The sequence below is a fragment of the Aptenodytes patagonicus genome, chromosome 2 (assembly GCF_965638725.1).
Source record: "Aptenodytes patagonicus chromosome 2, bAptPat1.pri.cur, whole genome shotgun sequence".
Lineage (NCBI taxonomy): Eukaryota > Metazoa > Chordata > Aves > Sphenisciformes > Spheniscidae > Aptenodytes > Aptenodytes patagonicus.
In genome coordinates this window covers 142,486,026-142,505,059 of record NC_134950.1, presented here as the reverse complement: position 1 = coordinate 142,505,059, position 19,034 = coordinate 142,486,026, and positions in this window count along the sequence as shown.

Below are 19,034 nucleotides of genomic sequence, written 5' to 3'. Positions count from 1 at the left end.
TATACACTATCTGGATCCTTGGTCCCTTTACCACTTTAAGAAAGCCTATGAAAATCCTTCTCCCAGGAGGGGTCCAGAAACAGTGGCCAATGAAGGCAATGGGTATTGCTCTCGTTGGTAAGCAGAAAGTACTTGGTAATACCCCTATCACAAGACTCTTTTGGTTCTGAGTAATCTTGCAGACTGAACTGTAAATAAAGTTCTCCATTTGCAAGGAAATCTCATAGAAAAATGATAACATTCCTAGTGAAAAACAGTATTGGAAGACTGGAGGATGAAACCTTTTGTGATTTTATGTGGGACTGCCTGTAGATTTTCAAGATCTACAATACGTTGTAATGGGTGAATAAATTAATGCAAAATTGTTATAAATCCCATAATATTCTGATCCATGCAACAGCATTACTTGGTAAATTAAATGTTGAAATTGAAGAATCAATATTAAAGGGAGACCATTGAATAATATAGGAGAGGTCTATGTAACAAAGCTAAATGTGAATTTGAATAGTGAAGAAAATAAAGTTATTTATGCTTCTAATCTGTTGAAAGGAGTTGTAGGAATGATTGTTTTAGTATCAAATCAAACTTGGCAGCAGCTGTGGCCTACCTTTCAAACTAAAAATGTTTTATGCTTGAAATTCAGCTATGACCTCCTAAGTGTTTATAAATCACTTTTGTTATCTGTTTTAAAACTAATGCCAGTAAAGTAACACTGATTAGTCAATATCCAAATTCTCTTGGAAACTTTGTACTTGCCCTTCAGTAATAACAAGACTCTCATCCCTTTGTGCACAAAAGCACCATCTTTAGGCCCATTTCTAAGATTGGAAAGAACTAGCTGGATTTCGCTGTTTTGGACACAAAATGGCCAACAGCACAAGTGGCTGTGTGGTGTTCTGTGATGTGGCATCTTAGTGTATACAGAAGCAGACACCAAATAGATCGTGCAACTTAATTAATCACGTTGGTTACAAAAATCAAATGAGGTGCATTTGATTTGTGTAAGAAAGGTGAAAACTAGGAAAGCGACAAAAAGAAAGACTACTAGACAAGAAAGCCTTTCAGAGAGCCTTAGGCAGGTAGAGACATCTAAATCAACATGTTCTCTATTTGTTGCAGTGAAATGCTGCTTTTAGAGCATCAGTAGGGGACAGTTAGGAGTGGTGTAGGACAGCCATTGAGGGAGAAGTATTTAGGAATTTAAGGCCAACCAGGCCAAAACCACACCATTCTTCATGGGTTACTACTGAATTATTTTGAGATGAACATTATATTTCAAGCTCAAGGTTTCCTGGGTTGTTACTAAAATTATAGAGGTCACTGGAGCAGGCACCTCTCCATAATTATGATATGGTTGTATTTTCATGTCTCCTTAGTCAGTTGATTACAGCAGTTTAGAATGATAGAAACCACTGAAAGAGACAACTGCAAAATCAAATTTGCTGTAGAGGTATATACCTCTAGTTAAATTAATTTTTTTCCCACTTACCCGTAATGTAAAAGACAGTACTGAAAGGCTGGAATATTGTATGACTCAAGAGCCATTTTTGACTTCAGGAGACTAAACCAGCAAAGCATAAAAATTTAGTCTCTTTGCTTCATTTCTGCTTTCTTTGTTGCATCCAAGTTTAAATAAGAAACCATAAACACTATTCCTGAAATAAAATGCCTCACACAAAAAAAGCCTCTAAGTCTTTGTTAAGTCTAATATCTGCATGCAGTCATGTGACTATTCAAAATTACTCACTGAAGCAGCTGTGAATGCATATGAAATGAAAAACCTCTGTCTTATGTACGATGAATATAAAACGTGCCTCTCTACTTGCTAAATACTTAGAGCCTTAATTCTCTACTTTTTCTTATTATTGTAATTAAAAATATTTGAATTACCGTTGGCAGAGAGTGTTTGCTAAAACATGAAGTTATTAGCATCTCTTGCATAGGATAAAGCTTATGTGGTGAAGTGAATCTTTTGAACAGGATGGTTAACTGCTGTCCAGATGGTAACAAACACTGTCTTCAGTGTGACAGTGACTCCAGTTGGATTCACTGAGACTCCCTGAAGTGTTTTTTTTCCTGAATTCTTACACACAGCTGGCCCATGGTCCTATGTGATCACTCCAGCACATGCACAATCTCTTGTTATTGATTATCCTAAACTATGTACAAAACATCTCCTAACTATCTTAGCTATGTGCAAAGAATTGTCCTACATGATCAATTCTTCATCTGCAGGAACAGTTTCTACTAATTACAGGTGCGTTATCCATGTACAGTTTAGTCAATTCTATAGCCAGAACTGTCTGGGGATGTTCCTGGAATGACCAGGGTCTCCACCCAGGACGTTAATCATTATATTGAAACATGAAAATAATGCCCAGCAGTTGGACTATATACTTCAGAAGCTGCCTGAGGGAAGCTCTGGGTCTGTCTGAAATTCTCACCTGAAGTATTCTTGTAAAAATTGGTCAGATGCTTTGTTGTGAAGTTGACTAGAAATTCAGTCAAACACCTTAACTCAGGTTACCTTGTTGTCTCAAATCAGTCCACTGTTTCATCTATGCAGAGGGTAGCTCTGGAGCTCCTGGATCACACAGGGAATTAATGAGTAAGTGCATTGGTTATGCCTGCAAGCACAGCCTTGATACCAAGCTATACCAAAATTGTAACTATAATGTCCTCCTTATAACACAATTATAAATTCCAGAGCTCTTGCCACACCAGCTCCCTACCAGCTGTTTGTTGAATCCAAAAGTGGTCATTGCCAGGTAAAGAATGCTCCACACTATGAGCATAAGAGCTAGATGAAGCCCCTAACATCTGAATTTACAGACACTCCAGCATCTCAACATGCTCTTTTCTTTTTGCATAATGATATGGTTTGCAATGGACATTATAGTTCAGGAACCTTGACACTACCGCCACTCCTGGACTGGTGCTGCTGCCCACCTTTTCAATAGTACTTACTCGTGGGAGCATTCACCCAGAAATGGGTGTCCTGGCTTCAGTATTAAAGTCTAACGGTTTGGTCTACCTCTTAGAAATCAAAATTCTAACCCTGAATTCAGATTATGAACAGCCATAAATCTGGAAATATCACATTTTTAATTTTGGCTCGATCACTAATAAAACAGGAACTAGTGAGGAAAACCCAGATCCTTGCCTGGTGTTTCAGATGTTTTGGTCTAGGACTTGTACTATACTTTAGGTACAGAGGGCTGCAAAAATGTTTCTCTGTTTACCTTCCTACATGACAACCTCTGAACTCTCTGTACTAGAAGAGTAGTAAAGCTGGTATACACAGTTGAATCCTAATACTCTGCTTTAGATACAGTAAAACAAACCCAAAAGTTTTCAAAAGTGTTCTGTTTTTTGTTTTTGGTTTTGTTTTTTTTTTTTTTTCTGATAGGGCTTAAACCAGTCTGGTGTTTATTTTCAACCAACTTTCTTCTGTATAATGATTTTCAGACTTCATCAAATAAATGGACACACTAACACAGCTGCCATAATGTCAGCCATTGGAATTTCATTAGCAAAATAAGTCATTTGCTATCCTGAGTCATTTACTACCCTTACTATCCTATTACATCCATTTTAGATTCAATTCCTTTGAATTGCAAGTCTACTTGTCCTAGACTGACCTACCACTCAAGTGAGAAACTACTCACCTGAGCAAAACAAATTGGATTTGGTCTGTGGTTCCTGAAGCATCACAGGGAGGGGAATTCTCTTGTGTTGACTTTTTTTTTTATTTAGTGAGATGAGACTTAATGAGTCTTGTTTTGAACTCTTCAATCTGCAACTGAATCAAATCAATGTTACTTGCTCAGATTGGCTGTTGCTTAAGACACATTACAGGCTGGCCCCCTACAGAGGATGTCTCCCTTCTTACTGATGCTATTAACTAATTTTGTATTAATCAATGCCAGGACAGTTTGTTCTGATGGTATATAATAAAGGGATTTAGTCAGTTTTGTAATTGTATTGCTGTTTCGGTTTTTCGTCTAAGTATTTCAGATATAACTAACACAAAATATATTTATTAATTAGTATTATTTGGTTTTATTGGAAGCATCTCCAACTGTAGAAAAATAAGTAATGAAATTTCCTTAATTCAAATGCAGACCAATAAAGAAGAAACTAATCTTATTACAAATTATACACATAGTCTTAGGACGAGCAAAGATTACTCTTTTGGGAAGACTGTGTTATGTGTCTTGAGGTGTCCCCTGCATTTTCTCAGGAAGTAACTCCTTGTCTGCTATAAAAAGCATACTTTAAAAATACAAAGTGTGGTAAAGAACCTTTTAGTCATTTTCTCTTGCCCTTGGATGTCTCTAATTGACTAACTACTTTAACCCCACTTCATAAATGCAGGAAGGATGCTGAGGAACTGACAATGATTTTCCCAAAATCCAAATCGAGAGGAAGTTGACAGTGATTAATATTACCTACTCCCCCTTTCCCATCACACATCTGCAGCCATATTAAAGTGGCTCCCTGATGCTTACATTTTAACTGGGGTCCTGTAGTAGTGAGAAGGAAGAACCAAGGTACTCAAATTTCTGTGAGAAAAAGCAGTCTCTCTTGTCCACAAACAGACAAATCCTGGCATAGAGGCACATTGGTGCGTATTGGAATTCAAAACTTAACATGGTCCTTATCCTACCAAGGTGAAGTCAAAATGTTTCCTCTTCAGAAGTTCACACAGCTGTCCTCAAATTCCCATTCAATTCTGAAGCTGCACATGAAGAACTATAATAAATGAGTCATCCATAAATAGAGGTGAAAAACATATATACACAATTACAGTAAGAATACTTTTTTGTTTTTTTTCTGGACAGCTCAATATTAAGTCACCATATTATGTTCTAGCAGCACACACTTCTGATGAGCAGAATAACAAACAAGATAACATTTGCAGGAAGAAGGGAACGCTTCCATTTGAACAAATGTGGTACCTGGAAAAAGATAAAACTTTCAGGCACAGTAGCCATCCTTCAGGTGTGAAAAAATAGATTAAATGTAGTAATAAAATAATAAGACTTTTTTTACTTGGAGATCCATAAACAAGTCTATGCTTTTCAAGGGGAAAAACATGCAGGATGATAAGAAGCGTTGTTCTTTCATAGCGTACAGAAATGGTTGCAATAGATGGCAGTATTAGAAGACAGGTGCCTGCTGTGTAATATGTCAAGATATGACCTTGATTCAGCAAAAAAGAATGCATATGAGCATCTCTGAGCTGCTTGATCTTTGAACAAGGTGAACAGCTAGCCCATTGGCTGTTCTGAATTAGAGGTATTTAGGTGCTTACATGTTTACATGATTCAGAAGTAATATTCAGAGATAATATGGAATCCTGAAGAAGGGGAAGGAGCAAAGGCTGATATATACAGTTTGGGAAATGCTTAAGATGACTATTAATATCACACATCACTGTTACTAATTTTTTTCTCAAAAGAGGTATTTTATAGTGCCAGCTGTAGAAATGAAATACCTCAAGTGGAGCCCAAGCATCTTTGATGCTCTGCATCTTCCATATCAGCAATAAAACAAAACAAAGAAGGTATAACTCTATCCTCTGAACTCTATCATGATGGAAATTCTGCATATTGTTGTAACTCATGGTGTGTATTAAAAGGTCGTAAAAAGCTGTTGATGAGGCTTCTGTTTTCCTTCCTTACTTGAAAGTAGTTATGAAAGCAATATGCACACAGATTTTTAATATAAAATACTTTTCCCATTTTATAGCTAACACAATATGGAATGAGTAGCCATTTACTTGATGGCTGAAGATGGGAACGAATAAGAACAGATCTTGCTTTTATTTAGCTTATCTATAGTATAGCATGAGGCAGCCAGAGAGACGTTTAAGCAGATTACTGTTAATACAGGAGTACGTATGCTTAATTTCCTTAACTACAGTGATCAAGCTTTATTCTGTGATCCTTCCAGTGTGTATAATAACATAATAGTAAATGTGCATGCAGGTAGAAACATCTCAGTCATCTAATTCAAGCAGCTGCACAGAACTGCATAAGGTTTTTTTCATTATCTGAAATGAAAAGATACAGAAATTCTAACCTGGCAAATGTTAGTATCAGAAGGTGTTATAAATAGCACAGATCTTTTTAATTGCTCAGATCTTGGCCAAAGACCTAAATTGAGTTTGACTGATCTATTCTGTTCTTCTTTAGGAATATTTATGAGAATACAGACAATTAAACAATCAAAGGAGAAAAAAATTGATGAAGGGATCTTTTCTAGTCAGGTATTAAATTTCTAGGATGACCTTTACTTTCAAAACATTGAAGTTTTATGATATTAGAAAGATGTCATGCCAGACAAAGACAATGTGCCATTTTCAAACAGGAGAGAAGTCAAGATTAGTTTTTCAATCAAATAGTATTTATTTAGAGAAGAGATCTATGCATTTTCTTTGAAAGTACATAAAAATATTAAATAAATAAGGCATAGGCTATATCCTATGCTACCAAACTACCAAAATATATTCCTCCAAACATATGGTCAGTGCTGATAATGGTGTTTTATGTTGAAGATCTGGATCAAAATTTGCTTTTCCAAGGTGTGATGTTTGTATTCAGGTTTTCTGGGTTAATCCGTCTCACCAGGAATTAATATCACTGGTAGCAGGAGTGTTTTAGGTACTGATGGAAAGTTTCCCAGTCACACAGAAGAAAGAAGAGAACCTAGTCTTCTTCGTTCATAAGTTCTCTGATCCCTCAGGGGAATGGTACCATCAGGGTATTATTGCAGTGGTGCGTCTATTCAGTTCTTTTTTATTGTTGCTGAAAAAGAAAGTTTTTTTGTACTGAAAGAAATCTTTATTGAATCAAATGATGTGTGTGAAGAAGATGGCTGTTTCAGTAAGGAATGCCAATAAAATTTGAACTTCATTAAATTTAAGATGAAGTTCTTGGTTTTGACTTTTTTGTTTGTTTTAGTTCTGAAACTGAAGAAGAATACTGGTTATTCATACAACCTTGCTGTTATCAGCTTTATTCCACTGAAGCAAAACATATGAATGAACAATGTGCAAAAGAGGAAGAGCATTTTACTTAAACCATTCTTGGTAAAAATTGTGGTCACCAAGAATTTTCAAGGAAAAAAGTAACACTCCACTCCTTTGGACATCAGTCGTGTAGAACACCAAGCTGCAAACACATCAAGCTAGCATGTTGCCATGTCTTGCTTACTTAAAGAAGACAGGTGTTGATCTGTGGCACCATATTGTCACTTAAACATCTCCTGAACAGAGGGTGAAAGAGTAACATTAGAGGAAAGGTTAAGTTGTACTGTAACTTTAAAGTATCTGGGAATACTAGGAAAACGTATTGCAGGGAAAGACTGTAGTAGGAAAAGAGACTTCCTGATCAAATGCGTGTGGACAGATTAACTAACACAATAACTGATATAACTTTTTCTTTTTACTTTTTTTTTTTTAAATCTGGAGATCTAACTGTGCAAACCAAGTCCAACAAAAATCTATAATAGAATAATAAAATGCAGAATGTGTGCACCTAAATCCCCTCAACTTTGTCATAGTAAATGCTCAATTCTTTGAAACTGGCATTTAATACAAGCACTTTTGAAAAGCCAAACAGTAGTTCTAGAAGTAACTTCACCAAGAAGCAGCCTTTTCTGAGAACTTACAATTATATATATATCCATAAATACTTATCTGTTTAACTTGATTACTTGAGAAATAAGGTACCAGGAAACTGAGAGAAGAGTAGGATCTGGCCAATGTCAACATGAGAAATGTGGCAGTTACTTTGTTTCAAGAAACATGTAACTTGAGGGAATACCAAAAGGAATAATGTCAAAATCATATCAGCTTAATTGAAATCAAAATACTGTACTTGTCTCCTGGGCCATTGCCAATGTCTGTGCAAAACTTTTCTGACCATATCAGGGAAAAGAAAACCCCCATAATGTTGTTGAGATTTTCTCCTTAACAAAACTAGAACAATTTTAAAAATAATTTCCCTTGTGCCCTTCTGAATTCTTATAATTGTGTGGTAAAGAGCCTAGAGAATCAGAAAGTACAGGGCATGAAGGATAAGAGGGATGAACATCATCTTAGTCAGGTGTCTGGGAAGCTGTGGGGGGAGAAAATGCTTACTAAAGCCTTCTGAGATACTGTGCAGTTTGCTAATTCAAAGAACTGTTTTAGAAATTTGTTTCGTATTTTAATTTTATGCTTATAAGTTTCAAGCATAGACTGTCAAGTACAAGATGAAATCCATTACCAAGAAAAATGCAACACTCAAGTGTTATGAAAGGTTATACATCACACACTTTCTGGTATATAAAAACATTTGAATAAAAACACTAGAACTTAAAAAAAAGCAAGCCATATCAAATTATGTGGAACTCTTACAAAGCATGGTGAGTGTAAAAGGGACAGGAAGCACAAGAGGAGACTGTTCAGGGTTGTTGTTTACCTCTCTGTAAAGGTAGTACTCTTAGGAACTGGTTGGACAGTCACATGTAGGGAATGGGTTAGATCTGTCCTTCCATGGTTAATAATAAAATAGGAGAGAAGTATTTCTGATTATTTTGCCACAACATGTTCCGTGTTTGACACTTACGTGGGCAAACGTTATATTTTGGCAGAGATCCTTCCTGTAGGGACTTCCCCATGGGTTGCCTATAGAACGTGGCAAGGAGCTGGTGTGGCTCAAGGGTGCGAGGACTGTGGAGACCCGAGTAATTCGTTACTTCACCTCCTGAGACTGTAGGCTAAAACAGAAGAGCAAGTGCAAGGTGTGTGCAGCTGAAGGTCACTTCACATTGGACAGACAACGAGCAGCCAGGGAGCAATTCTACTTCAGAGTTTGTCTCAGGACTTCTTTCTTCAGGATTATCTCTAAAGCAGACCCTATCATTTTGTAGGAAGCAAGGGGGTGAGGGCAAGATTTTTCAAAGTACCTGTGTTGTATAATAAACAACTCTACCTCTGATCCTACTACTTTGGAAAACACTCTCCTGCTTTCTTAATTTAATGTACAAGTGATCTTTGATGAGCTCAGTAACAGACATAAACCAATTCTGCATTTCAGAGGTAGAAAGCAGGGTCTTCCCTCTTACTTGAAGGAACTCTGTGTTAGCAGAGTAAAAAAATGTTACTTCAAGAGCTATTGTCAACAGTAACACGTGTAGGGAAAGTAAATTGTCCAGGGAGGTTCTATACTGTAAAAAAACAGTCTTTTTTTTTTTTTTTTTCTTTTTTTTCCACCCAGGAGCAACTGTAAGCCAAAAGCATACTGCAAAATAACCCTAAATCTTTACATTCCCTATTTGCCCCGTGCTTATTATCCAGTTACTGATTCCTTCTCCTTATTCTTTAGTGTTGTCCTGGGGAACCTACCATCTGCCTGATGTAAACTGCCCCGTTAATTCTCACCTGGCTACAGCTGCAAAACAGATGAGACAAGGAGAGAGTGTTAATGAATGAGTCCTGGTAAAGATCTCAGCAGGGTGCCTCTTTTAATTCAGACCACGTTGGTAGTTAGTATGACAACAAGCTGTTACCACCTAATGATTTCAGTTCCTTAAGTATAATGAGTCCCACGTTCTCAGTATGCTTTAGACTGGACAACTTAAACTACTGTTGTGTTTCATAACCCCTGTTGTATGTTGCAAAATTCCATGTAGAATTTTCACTGAATAAGGCTTCAACATGGAAACAGCTAACTGTAATGGAAAAGCCAATTAGTGAGCTGTCAATACATCAAAAAGTAAAAAAACCCCAACAACTGAAAAACCAACAAAAATATGAAAACCTTTTGGATTTAAATATCCAAAGAAAAGTTATTTGCATCAACTGAATATATTGCGGAAATTCTAATTTTATATTTTATATTTTACACATTTTCTTGCTGCTAATATAAAATAATATAAAATCTGAGATAATGTCATATATGTGGTATATGAAAGTTGTTACACAAGGAAAATATCAAAAGAATTCATTCAAACAAATACACACCATTAACAAGAATTATAACAGTTAATAAAGAGTCACAATAAAAAAATCCTTGAAGTACGGTGTATGAAGTGTGAAGAAGCTGAAGCACTTCTGAAATTTAAAAGAGTAGAAATTCAGTTTGTCCAGACTGAGTTACATGTGGCAATACAGAGTCTTAAACGGGTTCTTAAAATGATCCTTTGAGAAAGATTAAGCATCCAAGTCAAAACTTGAAAAGTTAGTCACCTGATTTTGGACTGGTGTCTATTTTAGAAATGACTGAGGGCTTAGATATGCAAGATTTTGAAGGGGAAAAGTGGCATTCACATGCCAGATGAATAATCTGTACCCTTATGCATATTCATACCATCTTTCACTGCCAGTGAACCTTGCATTAGTCCTATATAAAGGCTGTGCACAAACACATTTCCCTCAAGTTAGTTAAGCTGTGGTGACTTGTTGCATCGAAGGCATTAGGCACTGAATTGCTATCAAGGTTAGGTGGCCCTACTCAGTTTGGATACAGCAGTGACTTCCCCTTGTATCACTCGACTCAGAAGGGCATGATGCTGGTGGAGGGAAGGAAGGACAAGAGCACATTCTTCTGTGAATGATTTCTAGCTGGCATAGGCTGGAACTGTCATTGTGGATCCAACTCTTCAACACCAGACGAGAAGAAGCAGTGAGAAGCTCATGGCCTGAAAGGGATCTGTACCCTTCAAAGTCCTAGATGGTCTGATGAGTCACTTGCCAAAAATGTCAAAGAATGACATAGTACTAAAGGTTAAACTGTCCTTCTGGTGAAGACAGCTGAAGGCTTTAAGGGAAATTTTTTGTGAAAACCAATGCTTAAATAAGGCTGCAGATTTACTGACTGCTGGTGGCCGTGTAAGAAGAATAGGAAAAGAGTGCATGATCATATACCTGCAGCTATCCATCTCACAGGTCATGTGCCAAATTTTACTGGGCATATGAACAGAACAGAGAATTAGGCCACCAAAACAGAGCTCTGAAGAAGGCCATTTATTTGTGGCCTTTGACACATACACATAGTGATAAAAAAGGCCGAAGACAAACATTCCAAATCTGATACTTTGTTCAATTTTTTTCAAAACACTAGAAAATGTGAAAAAAGCTTCTGGGTAAGGTAACCTATTTTTCACTTTGAAAGCCTATTTCTGAATGCAAATAGTTTATGAGGACTTTATGATAAATTTGACTATTTTGGGGAACTCTTCCATATGCTATGACTAAGAGACTTAGAAACTCTCCTTAGAGACTCCTCCTTCTGGAAGGCGGTCTACTTGTGACAAATCTATTCAAGAAGTGACATCCCAATAGATAAAGATGCAGAACCCCTGAAATGAATACTACGAGTAACTATGGTCATTTTCCTCTTGAATAAAACCAGGAGCATGACACTTGAAGTTGTGTGCATTCTATTCATACCACAGTCAATTATCTTTGAGCTTTTCTTCGCATACTTTTCTTTGGGTAGGAGGTGCTACCTAAAAGGTGCCATTCTCGCATCCATCTTGTACAGAATTTTGGGGTGCTTCAGCCATCCCCCTTTAAGATGACAATTGTCTCAATAAGAGAGAATTTGGGAAAACTATGCCATATAGGCATTCTTGCTTGGGTGAATAAACCTTCATGATAATTGGTGAAGCTGAACGGAATATTCTAGTTTTAAGAAATGCTTTTGCATTTTGCACCAGAGATAAGTCTGCTAATGCAGTAGTACTCTAAGGCAACTCACTTATTATCTAGTCTCATGACATTTTGAAAATAAATATTTTTATGAAGGTCTGCTGCTTGTTTTCTGACTGAGGAACTTCCTTTCTACTTCACATATGGAGAGCATTTCTTAAAATCAATTGTATTTTCCCTGCTGATTAAACTGAACAATAAACTCCTAATTAGGAGGTTTTGAAAGTTCTGGTTTTGATGTTAGCTTTGGAAGTCATTCAGTGCAGGAGGTGATAGGGTAGTGAGGGTGCTTCTGAGTCATCCCCAATGCCCAAGCTGTTATGCAGGATATAAAAGACATGTGCAGAAGAAGAGAACTAGTCAGATTTGGAACCTACTTTTACAGCACTGTTACCCCTGAGATGAACTCAATTCATTAAAAAAGCTATTTCTCAGGAAGTGTCTTAAAAGGTTGTTTGAACTTAAAGCTCAGGCTCTGTTGGTATTCAGACCATACCTATTCTCTACATTATTTGGGGCCATGCTTTGAAGTTTTCTCTTTCTCCTGGGTATTCCAGCTAATATAGTTCATTGTGAAATGAGAGCACAGAAAAATACAGTATCATCATATTACTTGTTTCAGGCTTGAAACGCTACAAGAAACTTAAAAAGAAAATTTCTCTTATTAGAAATTAATACACAGATGTAAATAATATCTTGAAGACAACAATTTGGCAATTGTTTTAACTTAGTATTTTCTTTTGTCTTGTCATATGATATATGCATTACAAACCACATTAATGAAAAATCTGTCTTCTGTCTTTTCACTATGTGTCCACTATTCAAAAGCAGCAGAATTTGCCACTGGAATAAGTCAAAAGAGTATGTAATATGATTCACCATTTCTTTTTTCCATACCAATTCACTCAAGTTTCATACATGTGCACATACAGAGTTACACATTTGCTGTGTCACTCACTGTGCTGCAGAGAATGGCAGGAAATTCATTGCTGGGTGCCAGAATATGCTGACTCTGCAGAGCTACATGACTCTGCCCTGACCAATCCCAACAACTTTGGAAGCTGTATTTGAATGATGCCTGGGAGAAAACTCAGCTCCTTCCATCAGACTGTCCTGAGTTCTTTTCATTCTCTTGACTGTTTCATCTCCTAGCTGGTCCTTATCACATTTCATAATTTGACATGATGCCTGAAGTTCATTGCAAGCTGTTAAAGTAGCTAGGCAATTTAAACGACTGGTTTCATTCAAAAGAAAATTTGAAAACAAAGGAGATTTGAAATTCATTTTGCAAATACAATGATTTTGATAAGGAACAGTTTTTATATAGAGATGGTGATTTGGTTGGGCTTTCTCCGGAATGCAAGAGAGATCTCTATGAGATCAAAAGACTACACGTGCAGTAGTTTCTGTTGCTTTCCCTTTTTCCTAGTAAGATCATCCAGAGGACCACTATTTGCTCCTTTCCTTTACTTTAGTGAAATCTTGCGTGAAGATGTAATGAAGAAAACTCCTTTAGACATGATGCACAGAGTTCTTTTTTGTTAATCTTTGGTGCTCATCAGGGTCCAGTCAGATCTAAGTCTTCCGGTCGGTGGGCTTACAGTGGTAAACTCAGTCTTCTTCCTATTTCAGTTTGCCCTAGAGACAGTCCCAACTACTAAAGGAAGTAACACAATTCCTCCCAAGCCACATGTGCGGAGCTACACGTGAAATTCATGCTGTCACTTCTCATATTCATGCTGTCACGTGGGAAAGGCCCTTCCGAAAGCACTGCTGGAGATAAAGCTTGAAATAGAAATGCCTGTAGTAGGAAATGCCTGTGGAAGGGGCTGCAAGGCCAAAGAAAACAACCGTGAGCTCAGCTCAAAAGGTTTTTCTTTCTTGATGCCTGGAGAGCTCTGTGGCCAGTGAAAGACTGTTCCAGGCAGGCAGGCGGCAGTGGAAGCAGGAGAACTGTCTGCGTATCAATGCCCCAGCAGTGTCTTTAAAGGACAAGTAGTCCTGATCCACAATGCAAAACTGGATTTGGATAGGATGTGATGCAATGCAAACATATTGTACTACATCAAAAATTGCCAAAATGTCTGTTTTTCTGCAACATATTTGCAAGTGAAGAATATTACCTATGTCAAAGCATCTCAATCAAGTCACTGCTCACCAGCTGTATTTTTTGTTAACTGGATATCATAATATTCTTTTTTAAATGCATTGAGACATCTTGTATTTACTGCTAAGCAGCACCACTTTGGAATGAATCTGATTTGTTAGAGTTTCCAATTTTGAAATATTTTTGTAAAGCTTAGTTGTATTTCCAGGTTCAGAAAAAAAGTGAGTGGGGGTTCTATTTAAACATCTATTCAAATCCCTATGTCTCATCTTTGAGTGCATGCAGTGTGTTTTGAGGGGGTTATTTTTATTGCTTCTGAAATATTTGTTATTACATTTTTAAGGCAATTTATATTTTGTTATTATGTGCCATAATGGCATCTGTTGCAGCAGAGTGAGACAAGATCAGACAGAAATCATTAATATTTCCTGGATTCCAATCTGAAACTCGGAAATATCAACAATGGTTCATTGCTTTGAGTGCTTCTGTCTTACAACATTTTAGCAACTTCATACTAAAAAAAAAATGTATGTGCAGGCAGGCGCCTATAATGAAAAATTTAAAACTAAACTAAAATAAAGTCTGTGTATATGTGTGTGCATGTGTAAAGTAGTGCTTAGTAAAACCAAAATTAGGGAAAACAGAATAATATTTCATGTAATGACTGCAATTAATAGCATGTATGTGTGGGAAAGATGTGAAGACAAACTGAATATGTGGGTGTTTTTGTGTGTACAAAAGAGGAATGGAGATTACAAACTGGATAAAAAAAAATCCACTGCCATCAGCACTGAGGAGAACTGCCAAAGATGCCAGCTTCATCATTTACTGCAGCTGTGCACCTGCAAATGCCACCTGGATTATCTGTCACTGCAGCAGTTTCAGAGAGGTCTGAATATTCAGCCAGTGAGTATTCTCATGTTTTATCTACTAAACATTCTAATTACTTTTGCTGCTAATAAATGGCAGAGGAAAAAAATGCCTCTAGGATTTGGCTCTGTGAGCAATAGGGGTTGCAGTGGTTAAGAGTAACTTAATTTACTGCGCCAACAGATGCATCAGTAGACTGCATCAAGCAATCAAATAAGGATTAAAGAAAAAGTCAGATTGGCTTCAATTTTCTTAGTTTGACTGCTTGGCATAGACTGCAGAAAACAATTAATTCAGGCTGTTTCTAACAAAGAATAACCTCAGAAAGTTTAGTGTTTATGAGCAGTCCAGCTGAAATGCAATGTCCTTAAAGTTTCTTTAAATTTCCTATCATTACAAAGGGGTATAATAATACATCACTGTTTTTCTCAGGGAATAGCTGTTATTATATATTAATACCATTAGTATTCAAAAGAAAAATGACCAGATGAAGCACCACTGCTGTAGACTTAAATTTCTTTTAAATTAAGGCACAATACTGAAGGCTGCTGAACAGTGGAAAAGAATTGCAGAAAGTAGGGGCTGATTGTCAAATCACACAGGTTGTGGCAGCCAGTCACTGGCTTGGTGATTCCAGACTATCTGGATTTAAAATAAATGAAGGAAAATTCAAAAGGGAAGACCTGAAAAATCATAAGACTATGCCTACATTGATACAGTTAATTTTCACATTGCTCTGAGACCTTGCTCTGTAAATGTCCATAGTTCAATCCCTTGGCCATTCATCCTGAAAGCTCTGCTAAATTTCTGAGGATGAGGTGAGCCCTGCTTCTTTTTTCCACTGCTTCTATCCACTGGAGTCTTTTTTACCCACTGTGGTCATTCTTTTTTGCAAGTAATCATAGACCTGGAAGCAGAAATAAACAGTCTGCAGCCTGTTTCCTAAGAGAGCCACAGAAATGAACCTAAGACTCAGTCTATGCTTAAGGAATTAGATTTACACTGTAAGAATGTAGAGTGATGGTTATCATGATGACAGCAAAAAGTGCAGGAAGGTTCAGTGTTGTGAAGGGCCTTGAAGACATCAGGAAGACTGTGGTACAGAAGGGAATACAGAACAGAATGGAGGAACTCAGTGGAGAATACAATATGATAACGTCATCTTGGCAATTATTTTTTTGTGGTCTCCAATCTATCACTGAGGGTCATAGGGAAACCACAGGACATGCAGTACCAGTAACCATGATGAAAGGAAATTAGGGCACAGATAAAGGTTTGACCTGTGCTGAGAGAACAAAAACAAAACTGGTTTTACATGTAAATAACTGGGTAGTAGCCAAGCACCCAGACAATAAGGGGATTATGGAAAGGAGTCTGGTTTATAAAATAAGGTATCAATACCTAGGTCACTCCTTAGGTTATGTTTCAGGCCTGCTGAAGTCTGTTAGAAAGATCCGAATTTTAAAATGTTAAGGGAGAAGTGGTGGCAGGATTTGTAGACTAAACAGACTTACTGAGCAAGAAAAGAAAAGGAGGCAGATGGCCTCAATGTTACGGGGCCCAGAAACAAATGAAGTGTATATTGTTAAGCATATCAGGGAGTCTAGGAAGACTTGTGAACTTTTGTCCACCCAAATTCAACAGTTTTGAGTAAGATTGAACAAGGATGCTCTCCTATGTGAATCTTTCCCTAGAGCTGTGTTTGTCATGGAGGGTGGGCCACACTTAGGCAGTCCTTGTGGTAGACACTAAACTTCATGTACAAATATTACTAAGCAACCAAAATAAATTCACACATTTGAATGTTTGTTTTTATTGAATAAGGAATGTAGGAACATTACTACTTCACATGGAAGCCTCTGCAGCATTTAAAATAAGCCTTTACAAGAGTATTCTGCATTGTGTGTGCCTTGATAGCTTCTACGTATTGTCATATAGAGCCATTTGTACAACTGAATGATTTCCTTCCAATTTGTCATATATAAAAACAAATTACACTTTAAGTCATTTCTTGTAATTTTGCTTTCCAATGTGCTTAACAGAAGACAATAAAACAGGAGAAAACCAATAAGAACACTGCTAATGTGTGTCTTTGAAGACACAGTGTGCCCATTGCTTAGTCAGAAAGGGCAGCATAAAGTGATATTTCCTTCACAATTACTTACGTGATGAAGAAATTTCTTTTAGAAAATACAACATCTCTTCCCACGGGTACTTAGCCAGCTCACCATCCTCCTTTGTTTTTGACAAGAAGTATCTCCACAAAAGCCTTTGCATTCCTCCAAGAAGACAAACTGCTATTGGTAAGGCTGGTATGGGGTAAGAGACAGGTTTTTCTTTATTCCTTGCTGACATAAAGAGATATGACCCAATCTAGTAAACAAACTTAATTGAGAGCTGGTTGGGAATTCACCATTAAAAATCTTTTTCAGGTAAAAATCATGTCCTTTACAAAAATCTGGATGTTCCTTTCCCAGTTTATTGATTTAAAAAGAAATAATAATTCATTGTCCAATTTTTTTGCTGTTTTGAAGAAATGATGCTGAGCTGCTCTGAATTGAAACATTTCTCAGATGTGCTCAGTTCCAAATAAGAGAATATTGAAAGATTTGTTATCTATATAATTGAGATTTTCTGTCATCCATATACAGAAAAGACCATAAACAACATTTTCCATCCTAACTATGTGTAGGTAATGTGTCCTTGACAAACTGCACACATTTCTTAACTTAAAAAAAAACAGTATCAGAAAAGTGTTCAATGTAATTTTGGTTTCTTTTAGTATTGTTTGGCAGCTTAATAAGAGCTGGAGATTCATTGCCACATGAGAACTAGTTGTTCCACAGAGTACAGGTGGGGAACCCCTGGATTACTTCAGTGTTCTGTAGCTAATACTTGCTCTGTAGCTAATACTCACTAGGTGTGACTTTGAACACATTGCAGCTTTCTTATAGCATGGTAACTGTATCAGGAGTCTCCTCAAATCCGCTAAATCTGGTCAACCTGTATAATGATCATATGAATGAACAACTGTCGTTGAAAGACTCCTGCCACAAATTCATGATGGCAAGAATGAGCAAAAGAAGAGTTGAGCAAATTATTTACCTTTTATTCTTACTTATAAAATAAGTAAAGAAGACGACCAGACCTGGACTATTTGACTTCATAAAATGCAAGGTATTAAAAAATATTCATAGTTTAATCTGTGTGTCCTTATTGCTAAAATATGCAAATTCATGAATTATCCTGCATAACTTCCTGAAATGTATTACAGTATGAAAAAATATGAAAAAAGTGAGTGAATTTTTCTTAAACAAAGAACATGCAAATGGAAGAAAACAAAGTCTGAAAAAAGAAAGAATGAAAGGCATTTATTTTTATTCTACCCACTCTCCCTTCAAAGTCTTAATATATAGAAAAAATATTAAATTAATTTTCATAGTGCTTTTCTGTTTTTCCCCAAATTTGAAGTAAAAAAATTGGTTTAGGATGATAATCCCTCAACATCTGTCAATTTTTGGGCCCTGTACAGTAGTACACTCAAATTCTGGTTATGGGTAAACAGAAAAAACTCTTTATATATAAAGCCAATAATTTTTTATTAGCATAATTGAAATCTCAACAGTCCAATCAAAGAATTATCATTAGTCCAGATACCTCATTCTACACAGAATAACTACTTGTTACTACTACCTATATAAAAAATCATTACTGTCACATACAGAGATAAGCAAAAGTAAACAACTTGGGCATAGCCGCCTGGTCATTAGAAAAATTGCTGTTGCAGCTAAAGTTCAGACAGAGCAAGCCTGACAATCCTGAGTCTTGGGGCCTTGGAAACTGAGTACAAAGCCTGTGTCCTGTGACTACCAAGAGCAATATTGTATCCCTGGGCTCCAGTGTTACCTCTCTGATTGACAGAAATGAGATGTCCTTATCCCTTGCAAACACATCTTTATTAAGTGGCATTGAAGCATTATCAGCCAAAGGTTTTGTTTATTTTCTTTATAGTCTTAAACTGATCCACAGATTTCTATTAGTGAATACTCCAAAACCTCAGTCCCTAATGTTCAATGTGACATATAAAGGGTTGAAATATCATAGTATAAATGCTTTCTTCAGTAATATCATGGTCACTTTTTGTGCTCTTGATCTGTCATAATGAAGTCTAAGGGCACTTCTTCCCAGGCAAAATTTAATAATTAGTTTGCTTCCTTGTTTGGTCTCTAATTTAAATGATAATCTTCCTTCCTTAAGAAAAGAGCAGTTGGATTAAATCTTTGTAATTGGTAATGTGTGCGATGGGGACATAAAGGTAAGTAAAAGAATAGCTCTGCCCTGTATCTTCTAACA